General features: G+C 37.7%; 1 long non-coding RNA gene across 2 annotated transcripts; it reads left to right on the forward strand.

The window, feature by feature from the left end:
* The first annotated feature begins 4,706 nt into the window (after positions 1-4,706).
* LOC107790403 (uncharacterized) lies at positions 4,707-8,857 on the forward strand. Of its 2 annotated transcripts, XR_001649034.2 has the most exons (3): positions 4,707-6,681; positions 7,368-7,423; positions 8,301-8,857. It is a non-coding gene; the product is annotated as an uncharacterized LOC107790403 (long non-coding RNA). The 2 variants fall into 2 exon arrangements; XR_001649033.2 differs by having other exon boundaries at positions 7,368-8,857.
* The last annotated feature ends 5,996 nt before the right edge of the window (positions 8,858-14,853 follow it).

The following is a 14,853-nucleotide window of genomic DNA, read 5'->3' on the forward strand; positions in this document are numbered from 1 at the left end:
ATTTAACGCCATGACTTTCATTCACTCAATTCAACCAAGTAATTAGTGAATAAATTTATCAAAAGTACACCATATAGGTAACAACACATATATAGTACTAATACATTCAACATTTATATTACTTGAAAAATGACATTATAGGTAACAACTTACCAGTTGTAGCTTGTGCATCATTCATATAAAATACTTAAAAATGGTAAGTCAGTAGCAAGCATCAAGTAGGTCATGGATACTCAAAAATACCTCTTCTAGTAGTTATACTAATCATTGTTTGCTTTTAAATGATACGACCATAAATTATGAAGTATACTTTCTCAATAGCTGGTTTGTTTTCCAAATTTCAAAGAAATAATTAATCAACCTAGATAAAGATGTGAAGTATTTCTTGTTTTCTTCAAGATGATTTATGCTTTTAATCAGTATGACCAATTTTATTTTATTTTTTATTCCTTTTTTTTGGTACTATATGCAAGTGTAAAAATCCAAAAGGAAAAAAAAATATTCATCCAAGTAAAAGAAAATGTTAAAAGCGGCAGGACAGATTGAAGATAGTTAACACATAAATATGCATAAGACAATTTATATAAAATATCCTTGGTTACCATGACATGCATCATATCAACAATTAACTGCTACTATGATTTTCACATATAGAACTTCGAAAATTTTATTCCATTCATGTGATATAAAAGATGTAATATTAATATGTGCTTATGCAATACAGGTGTAGTACGAAGTTGTGTGCATATGAGATTTTAAAGGAATGACAAGTATAAGATAATCATACCTTCTTACGTTTCATTACTTACCATATGTAGTTTCTCTTTACATCAAACAAGAGATGATATGTATGGCTTCTAATTGCAATCTTTCCGGATGTAGTAAATTTTTTGTAGATATATATACAATTGGTTAGAGACTCGTGCTGATAACGTGTTATGAAATAAAAACAATTTAGTAAAACATGAACAAAAAATAAAGATAATTTAGTAAAACATGAACAAGAAATAGAGATAGAGAGAAAGGAAGAGATTTTCTTCTTCAATTGTGTGTATTTTCCTATCTATTACAAGACCTTTATATAGGCATGAAAAATGAAGAAAATATGTCATGATATATGTCATTCAACACAGAAAATATGTCATTAAATATGTCATTAAACATTTGAGAGAAAAATCATGAAGGAAGAGTACACATGCATCATATTTTAATTTTTATCATAGCACTTTTTAAGAATAGAAATACTCATTTATTACTTGGACTTTCTAGAGCTTAGTACATATCTCATCCAGCTACCGTTATAAATAGAACAATCAAATTCTATCCCTTTTATGTTAGAATTTTTTTTAATGATCAATCCTTATTTCTTTTTCCTGCTTAGATGCTGAGATATGGTGGTCCGCCTTATCAAATGATATAATTTTCTTGTTATGTAGAAGGAGAATTATAAGTCTTGCAATTAGGTTTCGGTATCGCGGGTTTCCTTTAATAAATTTCTTCTTTCTTAAAAAAGACATGTTCTTTCCTTCTTGGTTCCGTTTTTGGAAAGTGACATATTTGTCAGGCTTGTGATTCTCCTTCCATGACACAGAAAATGGTACCAATCGGTAACCGGATCTCCATGCGTCTGAGTCGGACAAAGAAACGAGTATTTGATCGGACACTTTTCCGGCGCCGGCGATCTTTCGCCGTTTTTTCAGGTTTCCGGTGATGATTTTTGAAAAAAAATGTTATTTTTATTCAAAACCCTAAATTGATTAACCCTTCGAATTAAATCTTATTAATTTTTCGTGAGTATATCTCCGCTTTTTGAAACCCTAGTAAGCTGCTTCAGTTTAAATCCCAAAATTTGAACCCTAATTTTTTCTTAATTAGCTAATAGACCATTATGAGCATGTTGCTAAATCTGTTCTTAATTGATTGGACTAATTTTTTTTCCTTTAAGTAGAAACTAAATTGGCTGATAAATTTTTCCTTCAAAATTTAGTTTTTTTCTGTGTGCTGTTGAGTTTAACAAGCATTTCTGATTTTTGTAATAAAGTAAATAACGTTGTGCTATGAGAAGCAGTGAACTAGGGCTTCTTTAGTGTTAAGTTTTAATTAGGTTTTCACATTTTTACTTCTTTTCTGCTATAGCTTACTGGTGATTTCTTCAGCCTTCTAATGATTAGTTTCATCCATTTCCTAAAGTTTTGAACTTTTTTATTTTCAAATGCGTTATGAGTTAGTTCAGTTGCAGGAAAGTGAAAGATTATTAAAGCTTCATGATAGGATTTCTTAGTTGCTGATTACTTTCCATATTTGCTGAAATCAGCTTGTTTAATTACCTGTGAAACCTGTTATGGTGCAGAATGTTGCATCCTGAAGGAGAAGTATTTTGTGCTAAATTCTACCATTTATTTCTTGTCAATAAGTTATGGCGATAGTGTGCTCTCATGTGTCAGAAATAGTCAAAGCTAAAGTTGTCGTGCCTTTTCTTATTAATTATGTGTTGAAGTTTGAATATTGTTATGTATAAGTAGCTATTTAGAATGGAATAAACTTATCCTATTGTGGAACATAGTTATGCTTGATCTAATTATGAAAATAAGATATGTAGATGAAAATGAGTGACAAAAGCATGGATATGTCTATGTTATGCATCAATTGCCTAATGGAATTGCTATGATATTACCCAGTGTTATCAAAGGCGAAAAGCGCAAAAAAACTCTAAGGTCTGTTGGGGCTTTAAGTGCAAAGCGCAAGTGTGGGCTTTAATGAAGAAAGGCGCAAATGGAGAAAAACGACAAATATATATGTGCAGTCCAAGACTAAAATGTATAAGCATACATACTAAATATATGATCAAAGAAATTGAAGAAAATTTATGACAAAAGTAAAATATCAATTGTTTAGTGTCACCTTTTCAGGATTATGCTCGTTGGCAAGGAAAAGTATGCCTTGGAGCCTTGATGACAACACTAAAGCGCCCGCTAAGCGAGGCGAAGCGCTTAACATGTTTTGAGCCTCGCTTTAGGGCTTAAGCGCGCCTTTGATAACACTATTATTGCCTCACTAGATCTGATGCAACATTTTATCTCTACCACCTTCGGGGAGCCTGGAATTTGGCTTCGGCACCTATCCCTTGAGACCCTGCAAATATCTAGTTGGAACCTAATGTAGCAGTTTTAGATGAAGTTAGGTTCTTGACTTCCTTAGAACTTGCTGAGCTGTTTCTCTTTTGTTGGGAAGCATTGTCCTTTATTTTCTCATTTCCTGGTGATTGTGTATGATATTAAGCGTGATTTAGCAGACTTATGGCATTAAGGAACATTATTCATAAAGATGATACAGGTGATTGGTACCTTTGTGCTTACTAAATTTGTTGGCTGGAGCTCTCGGATACTTTGAAGATTGAAATGCCTTTTTTTCCATTTTGGGTTGGGTTTTTCATGCTGACAATTCTTTGTCCGAGACACTACATATTTTCAAATTATTCTGATTGATACTGACAACCATAACCTCTAATCTTTGTTGTTTCCTAAAGCTTGTTTTTTTTGTCTGTGTCGATTCACTTCCATTGTTGACTATAAATATTACATGTCTGTGAACAATTACGATTTTTCACATCATAACGAGGAATCTCTTAAATGAGCCATGCTCTTTGAATAGGAATAATTTATGGTGTTCTCAGTTCTTCACACTTTATGGGCCTTATTTTACTTATATGTTAGCCTCTTTCGGATGTATTCTTTTTTATTACATCTAATAGTGAGGATGCATCTTAAAAGCAAGTTGAACGGCTAGAATTAGAACCTTGGTGACATGTCTTGACTCAAGACTGTTAATTCTTGATTGTCGTACTCATACTGGAGCCACATAGCAGAACTACTAAGAAATCAAACTAGTGAACTGTCAAAGAATTCACTCTATGCAACTTGGTATGACAAGATGGAACATAAAACCAAGCATGTTGTGGCAGAAAGCTTACAGACAAGAAATAACAAGCAGCCAGAAATTAGTGGAAAGTTATTAGGATACCTTTTAAAGAACTTCAATACTCTGGTAATGTTCAAAGCTCAAACTTAAAATCTGAAGGTGTGATCTGCTACTGCAATTTGATTAGGTCATGAAATTTTTGCAAGTGTCGCAACCGTAACGTGTCACGTGGACAAAATAGCTGCAAGCTTTTCGACTAACATTGTTGTTGAGGGACTCGTTCCTAGAATGTTGTGGATAAGAGTTAGCAATGAACAGTAATAGTTACTTAGTGCTTATGCAATCCTATTTGTAGAGAGAGTGGGGGAGAGGAAGAATTCACATAGTATCGCCTATGTTGAGATTCGAGCCTTGGTTCCCCAGGTCATTACTCTTCTCTTCGACTTCTAGACTGTTCCGTTGAAGGTGTTTATGGCATATGGCTATTACGGGACATTTATTCCTCTAGAGAGTAGAGACATAGTTATCTTATCAAAAACAATTCCTCCAGAGACATAATTTTAATAGTTCTGAGCTAATAACTTCCTCCACAGGTAATTCCACCATTTTTTTTGCTGAAATTATAGGCTGAAGATCCTCAAATTACTTTTGAGGTTTGAAGTCCTTTCTTTCCTTTTGGGTTAAATAATTGGAGTCTTTAGAGTCTTCATAGAATAGTAGTCAGTGTGAAATAGCATTAGATGCCTGGGCAACAATTAAGGTATTGGTTCATTATGATAAAACTATCAAATGAACCTTGCTCCTAGCATAGGAATAATTTAATTTATGTTTTCTTTGTAAGTAAAATTGGCAAGACATGGCGATGCTTCAGATTACCGAGGACATGACCCTTGATAGAAAGGTATGGAGGTCAAGGATTAGGGTAGAAGGTTAGGTGGCCGAGTGGTTTTTCTTGGTCTCACTAGTAGCATTAGGACATACTCTCGTCTTGTTTTTAGTCATAGGTTTCTATTATTGCCTGGTGTTGCTTTCGATTTGGTTATCTTACTATCTTGTTGTTTTCAATGCTTCTTTTCCATGGCTCCTCATTATTGTTTCTGCCTGTTTTCTTTTCATTATTGTTGTGCTTATGCTTCACTGAGCCGAGGGTCTATTGAAAACAGCCTTTCTATCTCCACGAGATAGGGGTAAGGTCTGCGTACACACTACCCTCCCCAGACCCCACTATGTGGGATTATACTGGGTTTGTTGTTGTTGTTTGTAAGTAAAATTGAGTCAAACCAAACTGTTAAGTGTGAACACCTTGTCTGAAGTTGTTTAATTTTTCTAACTTAAAAGAAGTGCCAACCAATTACTGTAATCTCTACTTTTTTGTATTTGTCTGCAATAACTATTTGTGCCCTCTAACCAAATAATTATTGTAATCTTCTCTTTGTGTATCTTCAATTAATGTGATCTTCTATTATTCAAAAGTAGTAAAATGCATTTATTACTAAGTGAGAACGCTTCATCACATCTCACTTTTTGGTTGGTTATAAATGGTGAAAGATTCATATCCTAACACATGTGTTTAGTTTTTTTCAGATCGGTCAATCTCGTTCCTTTTTCTTTCTTAGATGCTAGAAATGGTCCTCCGTCTCATCAAATGATAATCTTTCATGTTATATGTAAGGAGAATCACAAACCTGACAAATATGTGTGATCATCTCTAAAGAAAGAATACAGTATTTCCTGATGTTTAGATAAATTTTTGTCATTTCATTTACAAAAGAATGCCCTGTATGTGAAAAAAATGTCATATCGCTTTCTTGAAAAAGACACATTTGTCAGGCTTGTGATTTTCCTCTAATGGCATGGAAAATATTATCAACTAGCGAGTGGACCTCCATTCATTTGAGTTGGAAAACGGAACGGGTCATTGATCGGGTACTTCTCCAGCGCTGGGGCTGGAGCACTTTCACCGATTTTCAAGATTTCAGTGATGTTTTTGAGTTGGTGAAATTGTTTTTTTCCTTAGAACCCTAAATTGATTAACCCTTTGAGTGATTCTTATCCTTTTCCATGATTATTTCTTGTTTTTTTTGTGTGGATTTGTGCAGATTTTGGAACCTTGTTAACTGCTTCAATTTAATTACCAAATCTTGAATCCAAAATTGCTTTTAGAAGAAGCTAGGAAGATTTTGATAATGTAATTTCTGGAAATTGTTCATTTATTGACTATTATGATGTATGTATCTATAAATTCGAACTCTAGAAGATTAAGTTAGCTTATTAGTGCATCCACGAAACCATATATGAAACTAATTTGAATTATTTTACCGATTACGATTAGTAAGCTCTATTGCAGGAAAAGGATATGTTTCTAAAACTCGACGATAGGATTGCTTGGTAAATGATTTCATACTCATCTTTGATAAAATCGTCTTGTTACTGACCTGCTATTTTTGAGCTTCTGTTTCTTAACATGTTTATGTCAGTATATCTGTTTTTTTTTACTTGGCAGACTTTGGGTTTCCTTCAACACCTTCACATACGGATGGAGCAATCGAAGGAGTTTTTCTTGAAATGAGATCCCATCCAAATGTAAAACCTGTCTGGATACGTCCTGCTATATTCTAGATTCATAAATGTTTGAGGACAAGCGGCCACTTTGCAATTTTTTTGGTATATGTAAGGAATAGATTGCATTATGATGATATATCTGAACAAAGTGGAGAATGGAGACTGGTAATCTTGAAGTGTTATCAGGTTTTGGTGCACAAGGTAGCATACTGTCGAGGAGAAATTCTACGTACTAAATTTTACAATTTATATATGTTTAGGCCATAGTGTTCTCCCACGTCTCATAAATAGTTAAAATCATAGTCGGCATCCCTTTTCATAGTAAATGTGTATAGAAGCTTTTGGTACTCTTATGTATAAGTATCTCTTTAGAACAGAACAAAGTTGACCTACTGTAGAATTCTTTGAGTTCTAAAAGATGTTTGGAGCAGACTTTGCTATTCTTTAGAACATAGTTATGCTTGATCGAATTGTCAGTACGATTTGTAGATGAGAGAATGGTGACTGAACATCACTACAATGTTTTATGCATTTTTACCTCTACCAACATTTTAGCTATCTCCATCCCCCCTCCCCCCCCCCCAACCCAACCCAACCCAAAAAAAAAAAAAACTGGAGGTCTGCTTGTATGTCTGCCCCCTAACATTATCAAGACATGGCCTAATGTCAAGACCCTTTTAAGTTTTAGCTGATGAAGTTAGTTTCCCAAGGTCATTAAGAACTTTGAGGAACTATTTTCTTTTGTTGGGTATGGAGAAGTCCAACTCCCCCGCTCTTCGTATTCTCATTATCTGGTTGTTAATTTCTTAAACTGCGATGTATCTAACTTTTGGCTGTTAAGAAACATTTACTGCAGTTAATGCTGGAGTTTTATCCCCATTCTACAGGTAATTCCACCTTTATTGCTAAAGCTAATGGCTGAAGCTTTTCAGACCACTTTGAGGTATGAAATCCCTTTGTTTCGAATTTGTGTTTCCCTCTGTAATTCTCGTTTTAGACTCTAAATGGTGCTAGCCCTTGTTCCAACAATAAAGACATGCCGTTGCCTCATTAGGATAAAACACTTAAATGAACCTTGTTGCTCTTAGTATAGGAATGATCTATTGCTACTTCAGTACAATAAAACTCTTAAATGAACCTTGTTTCTCTTAGTATGGGAATAATCTAGGTTGCTTTCAGTAATGCACACCTTATTTCACCTACTTTTTAGACCCTCTCAGTGTGTAATGTAAAATTATTATTACATTTATTAATAAGCTAATGAGTATGCATCTGGAAGACTAGCTGGAGTGCTAGAAATAAATGTTCAGTGACACTTTTTCTACTCAAGAGTCAAGAGTGTAACTCTTAATTCTCAGAACTCTTATTGGAGCCACTTCGTAGAACAAACTACGAAGAATTGAAAATACTAAATCAATCAAAGAAATCATTCCTATGCAACTTGGTATAATAAGTTGGAAAGTAAAAGCAAGCATGCTGCGGCAGCAATTGTTACAAACCTGAAATAACTGTCTAAAAAGTATTGGAAAGCTATAGGAGAGCTTCAATATCTTGGTAATGATCTAACTTAAAGTCTGAACATGTGATTTATATCAGAATTTGTTGGGGCATGATATATTTTGAAGGTTGCATCTGTATATAGTGTATCATATGGTCATATAGTCGCATGCATTTCAACTTAATTTAATTCTTGCTGAGGAACTCGTTCCCCGCATATTATGAATAAATATTTAGTTGTGTCATATTAACAGTTGTCGTGTCTCTCACTCTTCCTATTTGTCAAGTAAATCTGCTTGTTCTCCACACTTTTGTTCCCATAGGTTGGTATTGGCCTTCAAAGGGCAGATCCAATTCGTAAACTTCTCAACACCAGCCTTGAACTATTAGTGCAGTTGTTATATTCCATCGTCCTGAAATCAAGCTGGTTGGTAATAGTAGAATGACGCCTTTACATATTTTCCTTCCGTAGAAAGAATTATCTCCATTAGTAAAGGAGTTCAGTTTAGTGCTCATGTAATACTGCATGCCATTGGAAATTTTCTTGTTTCTACTTTCTTTGGTACTTTCAATGCTACAGGGATTGCCGCCTCCTGAGCCTGATATATTCCATGTCTTCGACTTATCATTTCCCCCCAGGTATCCTTCTTTTTTTTGTAGTTTTATGTACGTGTTAGTGAATGATGGTTTGTGTGGTTTGTAGTTTGCTTTCATATTAGGTCAACAAATTAATTGGGTCTCTGAGCTCAAGAGGAGACTAAAATCGACCATTTGAATCCTTATTGTCCATGTCGCTTGATTTAACCCCGTCTTACTCTGATATTATGTTCAAGAATTTGTTGTAATGCTTAAATAATGAGTTGAAGATTGGATATTCAAGTAATGAAGTGAAGACCTCCCCCCCCCTTCCATCATTGGCATATTCTATGGAATTTTATGAGTAGTCCCTACTTTGGATGTCATGGGATCCATCAAAAGGCAATAAAGTGCCATTAGTGTCCCTATGCTTTGTCCTACAAATTTATTTTTAGTTGAAAAAGTTCAGGTTATAGGCAACGGTTGTTGTCTCAAAAGCCTTTGATGAAAGAGTGCCAAAAAGGGTTAAAGTAGCTAAATTTGTAAGCAAAGAGAATAATTACTATAGGTGAACCAACGGTTGGATTCTACCAGACATAAAAGGAGTTTTCATCATTAAGAGGTAACTTTATGGTAAAAGTTTCACAATTATTCATAAGAGTTTAAATATATGCATAGTTAATTAACTTTTACAACTGTCAGGTTATCCAAAGAATATTTATAGGCAAATCTCTTTAAAATGTAGGATTTATAATTTTATATGTAAGCCATATCTGCTACAACAAGTAAAGATCAGAGGGAGATCTAGGCTTGTAGTACAAGGGTCATATGAACTTAATATTTTCGATGTGAAGCATAAAATTTACTAATATATGAACTCTAAATTTCAAAAATATAATGGGTTCGATTCGGGTGAATAGCCTGGGCTCATGTAGAAGGTCCGGGCAATAGCACACGAAAATTTGGGAATCGGGCGGAATTTCAGTTTTACGGCTTTAAAACGCCAAAAAACGAGCAACGGTCATGGCGGGGCGGTGACTATTGTTCCTTAGAACGTTTTTGATTGGCCAACAAAATGTTAAGTGATCCGGGTCCGATGGCCCGGACACATGCAAAAGCGTGGGCATAACACATGAAAAGCTGGGAGGCGGGTGAATTCTAGTTTATGGCCCTAAAACACCAAAAAAGGAGTAATGGTCATGGTAAGGCAGAGATTATTATCCCATAGGTCGTTTTTTATGGGTTGACAAAATTTAGGAGATCCAGGTCCGGTGGCCCGGGCCCATGCAGAAGGCGTGGACTATGAAAAGATGGGAATCGAGCGGTATTCTAGTGTTATGGCCCTAAAAAGCCAAAAAACGAGTAACAGTCATGGTGAAGTAGTAGTTATTGTTCCTTAGGTCGTTTTTGATGGGCCGGTAAAATTTTAGGTGATCCGGGCCTTGTAACCTGGACCCATGTAGAAAGCATGGGCTATAGCACACGAAAATTTGGGAATAGGGCGGAATTCCAATTTTGTGGCCCTAAAACGCCAAAAAATAAGTAACTGTCATGGTGAGACGGTGACTATTGTTACTTAGGTCATTTTTATGGGCCGAAAATATTTTAGGGGATCCTTGTCCGGTTGCCCCGGACCATGCAGAAGGCGTGGGCTATATAGCACACAAAAATCTGAAAACCGTACGAAATTCAAGTTTTATGACCCCAAAACACAAAAAATGAGTAAGGGTTATGGCAAGGCTGTGACTCTTGTTCCTTAGGTCATTTTTTATGGACCGACAAAATTTTAAACGATCCGAGTTCGATGGCCCGGGCCAATGCAGAAGGCTCGGGTGATGTAGCACACGAAAATCTGAGAAGTGACGCAATTCCAGTTTTATGACCTTAAAACGCCAAAAAATAAGTAACAGTTATGGTAAGGCGGCAACTATTTTCCTTAGGTCATCTTTGATGAGCTGGTAAAATTTTAGTCAATCCGGGCCTGGTGGCCCCTGCCCATGCAAAAGGCGTGGGCTATATCACACAAAAAATTAGAATTTGGGCGGAACTGCGGTTTTTTGGCCCTAAAACGTCAAAAATGAGTAACGACTATGACGAGGTTGTGACTATTGTTCATTAGTAAGTTCTTGATGGTACAACAAAATGTTAGGCGATCATGGTCCGGTGGCTAGGGCCCATGCAGAAGGGCTGAGCTATATCACACAAAAATTCAGAAATTGGGTGGAATTCCAGTTTTATGGCCCTCAAACGCCAAAAACGAGTATCAGTTATGGCGAGGCGGTGACTATTATTCCTTAGGTGATTTTGATGGGCCGACAAAAATTTTAGGCGATCCGGTACTGCTGGCTCGGGCCCATGCCGAAGGCGTGTGCTATAGCACACTAAAAATAAGGAATCGGGCGGAATTCCAGTTTTATGGTCTTAAAATACCAAAAAGCAAGTAACGGTCATGACAAGGCGGTGACTATTATTCCTTAGGATATTTTTTTTGGGCCGGCAAAAATTTAGGCTATTCGGGTCCAGTGACCTAGGCCCATGCAGAAGACATTGGTTAAAGCATACGAAAATCTAGCAGTCAGGCGGAATTCTAGTTTTATGGCTGTAAAACGCCAAAAAAATTAGTAACGGTCATGGTGAAGCGGTGGTTAGTGTTCCCTAGGACGTTATTTATGGGCCTGTAAAATTTTAGGCAATCCGGGTCCGGTGGCCTGGGCCCATGCAAAAGGCAGCACATGAAAATCTAGGAAGAGACGCAATTCCGGTTCTATGGCTCTAAAATGTCAAAGAACGCGTAATGGTCATTGCGAGGCGGTGACTATTATTTCTTTGGTTGTTTTTTATGTGCCAGCAAAATTATAGGCAATCTGGTGGCCCGAGACCATGTAGAAGGCGTGGGCTATAGCACCGAAAAATTTGGGAATCAGGCGAAATTCCAATTTTTATGGCCAGAAAATCTAATAAACGAGTAACGATCATGGTGAGGCGGTGACTATTGTTACTAAGGTCGTTTTTTATGGGCCGACAAAATTTTAGGGGACCCTTGTCTGGTGGCCTGGGACCATGCAGACGGTGTGGGATATATTGCACACAAAAATTTAGGAACTGGGCAGAATTCCAGTTTTATAACCCTAAAACACCAAAAATGAGTAGTGGTATGGCGAGGTGGTGTCAATTGTTCCTTAAGTTTTTTTGATGTGCCGACAAAATTTAAGACGATCTGCGTTCAATGGCCTGAGCCCATGCAGAAGGTGCAGGCGATATAACACATGAAAATCTGGGAACTGGTGGAATTCCAGTTTTATGCACCTAAAATGCCAAAAAATGAGAAACGATTATGGCGAGGCGGTGACTATTTTTCCTTATGTCATCTTTGATGGGCCAGCAAAATTTTAGGTGATCCAAGTCCGGCAGCCCGGGCCCATGCAGAAGGCATGGGTTATAGCACACGAAAATCTAGAAATCGGGCAGAATTTTAGTTTTATGGCCCTAAAACGCCAAAAACGAGCAACATCATGGCGAGGTGGTTACTATCTTTACTTGGTACATTTTTTATTGTACGACAAAATGTTAGGCGATCTGGGTCCGGTGGCCCAGGCCCATGCAGAAGGCGTAGGCTATAACACATGAAAATCTGGAAATTGGGCGGGATTCTAGTTTTATTGCCCTCAAATGCAAAAAATGAGTATCGGTTACGGCGAGGCGGTGACTATTGTTCCTTAGGTCATTTTGATGAGCCGGCAAAATTTTAGGTGATCCGGGTTCCGTGGCTTGGGCTCATGCCGAAAGCGTGGGCTATAGCACACTAAAGACAAGGAATAGGGCGGAATTCCAATTTTATTGTTCTAAAATACCAAAAAATGAGTAACGGTCATGGCGAGGTGGTGACTATTGTTCATTAGGATATTTTTATGGGCTGATAAAATTTTAGGCGATCCGGATCTAGTGGCCCGGGCCCATGCAGAAGACTTGGGCTATAGCACACGAAAAAGTTTGCAATCGGGCGAAATTTCAGTTTTATGGCTCTAAAATGCCCAAAAAACGAGTAACGGTCATTGCGAGGCGGTGACTATTGTTCCTTAGGCCGTTTTTATGGGCTGATAAAATTTTAGGCGATCCGGATCTAGTGGCCCGGGCCCATGCAGAAGACTTGGGCTATAGCACACGAAAAAGTTTGCAATCGGGCGAAATTTCAGTTTTATGGCTCTAAAATGCCCAAAAAACGAGTAATAGTCATTGCGAGGCGGTGACTATTGTTCCTTATGCTGTTTTTATGAACCGAAAAAATTATAGGCGGTCGGGTCCATTGGCCCAGGTCTATGCACAATGTGTGGGCTATAGTACACGAAATCTGGGAATCGGGTAAAATTTCAATTTTATTGCCATAAAACGCCAAAAAATGAGTAACGGTCATGACGAGATGGTAGTTGTTACTTAGCACGTTTGTGACGGGCCGGCAAAATTTTAGGCTATCCGGGTCCGATGATCTTGAACCATGTAGAAGGCTTGTGCTTTAGCATATGAAAATCTATGAGTCAAGTGGAATTCCAGTTTAGGGCCCTAAAATGCCAAAAAACGAGTAACGGTCATAGGGAAACGTTGACTATTATTCCTTAGGTCGTTTTTGATGGCCTGACAAAGTTTTAGGTGATCCGGGCCCATGTAGAAGGCGTGGACTATAGCACCTGTAAATCTGGAAATCGGGCGGAATTTCAATTTTATGGCCCTAAAACGCCAAAAGCAAGTAAAGGTGATGGCTCTCCGGTGACTATTGTTCCCTAGGATGTTATTTATCAGCCGGTAAATTTTAGGAGATACAGGTCCGGTGGCGCGGGCCCATGCAAAAAGCGTACAGATTCTAAAATGTGGAGATACAGATTTTTGGCACATAAAAATCTGGAATCGAATGGAATTCCTGTTCCTAAAACGTAAAAAATTGGCTAATGATCATGGCGAAGTGGTGACGATTGTTCCTTAGGTAGTTTTTGATTGTCAACAAAAGTTTAGGCAATCCGGGTGCGGTGGCTTGGGCCTATGCAGAAGGTGTGGGTGATAGCACACGAAAATTTAAGTATCGAGCGAAATTCCAGTTTGATGGTTCTAAAATGCCAAAAAAGAGTAATGATCGTGACGAGGTGGTGACTATTGTTCCTTAGGTCGTTATTTATGGGTAGAAGATATTTTAGACGATCCGGGTCCGCTTTCCTGGGCCCATGAAGATGGCTGGGCTATAACATACGAAAATCTAGGAATCTAGCAAAATTCCAGTTTTCCGGCCCTAAAATGCCAAAAATGAGTGATGGTCATGGCTAGGTAGTGACTATTGCTTCTTAAGACGTTTTTGATGGGCCGATAAATTATTAGGCGATGCGGGTCAAGCCCATTCAAAAGGCGTGGTCTATAGCACATGAAAATTAGGAATCAGGCAAAATTTCAGTTATATGGCCCTAAAGCTTTAAAGAACGAATAACAGTCATGGCGAGATGGTGACTGTTGTTCCTTAGGTCATTTTTGATGGGTTGGCAAAAATTTAGGTGATCCAAGTCCGATGGCACGAACCCATGCAGAAGGCGTGGGCTATAGTACACAAAAATTTGAAAATTGGGCGAAATTCTAGTTTTATTGCCCTAAAATGCCAAAAACAAGTAACGGTCATGGTGAGACTATGACTATTTTTCCTTAAGCCATTTTTGATAGGCCGACCAAATTTTAGGCGATTCGGGTTCAATGGCCAGGCCCATGCAGATGGCATGGGCTATAGCACACCAAAATTTGGGAATTGGATGGAATTCAAGTTTTATGGCCCTTAAATACTAAAACATGAGTAACGGTCATGGCAAGACGGTGACTATTGTTCCTTAGGTCGTTTTTGATGGGCCAGCAAAAGTTTAGGCGATCCTTGGTCGGTGGCCCGAGCCCATGCAGAAGGCGTAGGCGTATAGCACACGAAAATTTGGGAATCGGGCGGAATTCTCGTTTTAAGACCCTATAGTGCCAAAAAATGAGTAATGTTCATGGCAAGGTAGTCACTATTGTTCATTAGGACGTTTAGATAGGGCGGCAAATTTTAGGCAATCCGGGTCCTATGGCTTGGGCCCATGAAGAAGGCGTGGGCTATAACATATGAAAAACTAGGAATCGGACGGAATTCCAGTTTTATGGACCTAAAACGCCAATAAATGAGTAACGAACATGACGATGCAATGACTATTATTACTTAGGACGTTTTTGTTGGGCCGGCAAAATTTTAGGCGGTTAAGGTCTGGTGGCCCAAAACCACACAGAAGTCGTGTGCTATAGCGC

The sequence above is a fragment of the Nicotiana tabacum genome, chromosome 16 (assembly GCF_000715075.1).
Source record: "Nicotiana tabacum cultivar K326 chromosome 16, ASM71507v2, whole genome shotgun sequence".
Classification (NCBI taxonomy): domain Eukaryota; kingdom Viridiplantae; phylum Streptophyta; class Magnoliopsida; order Solanales; family Solanaceae; genus Nicotiana; species Nicotiana tabacum.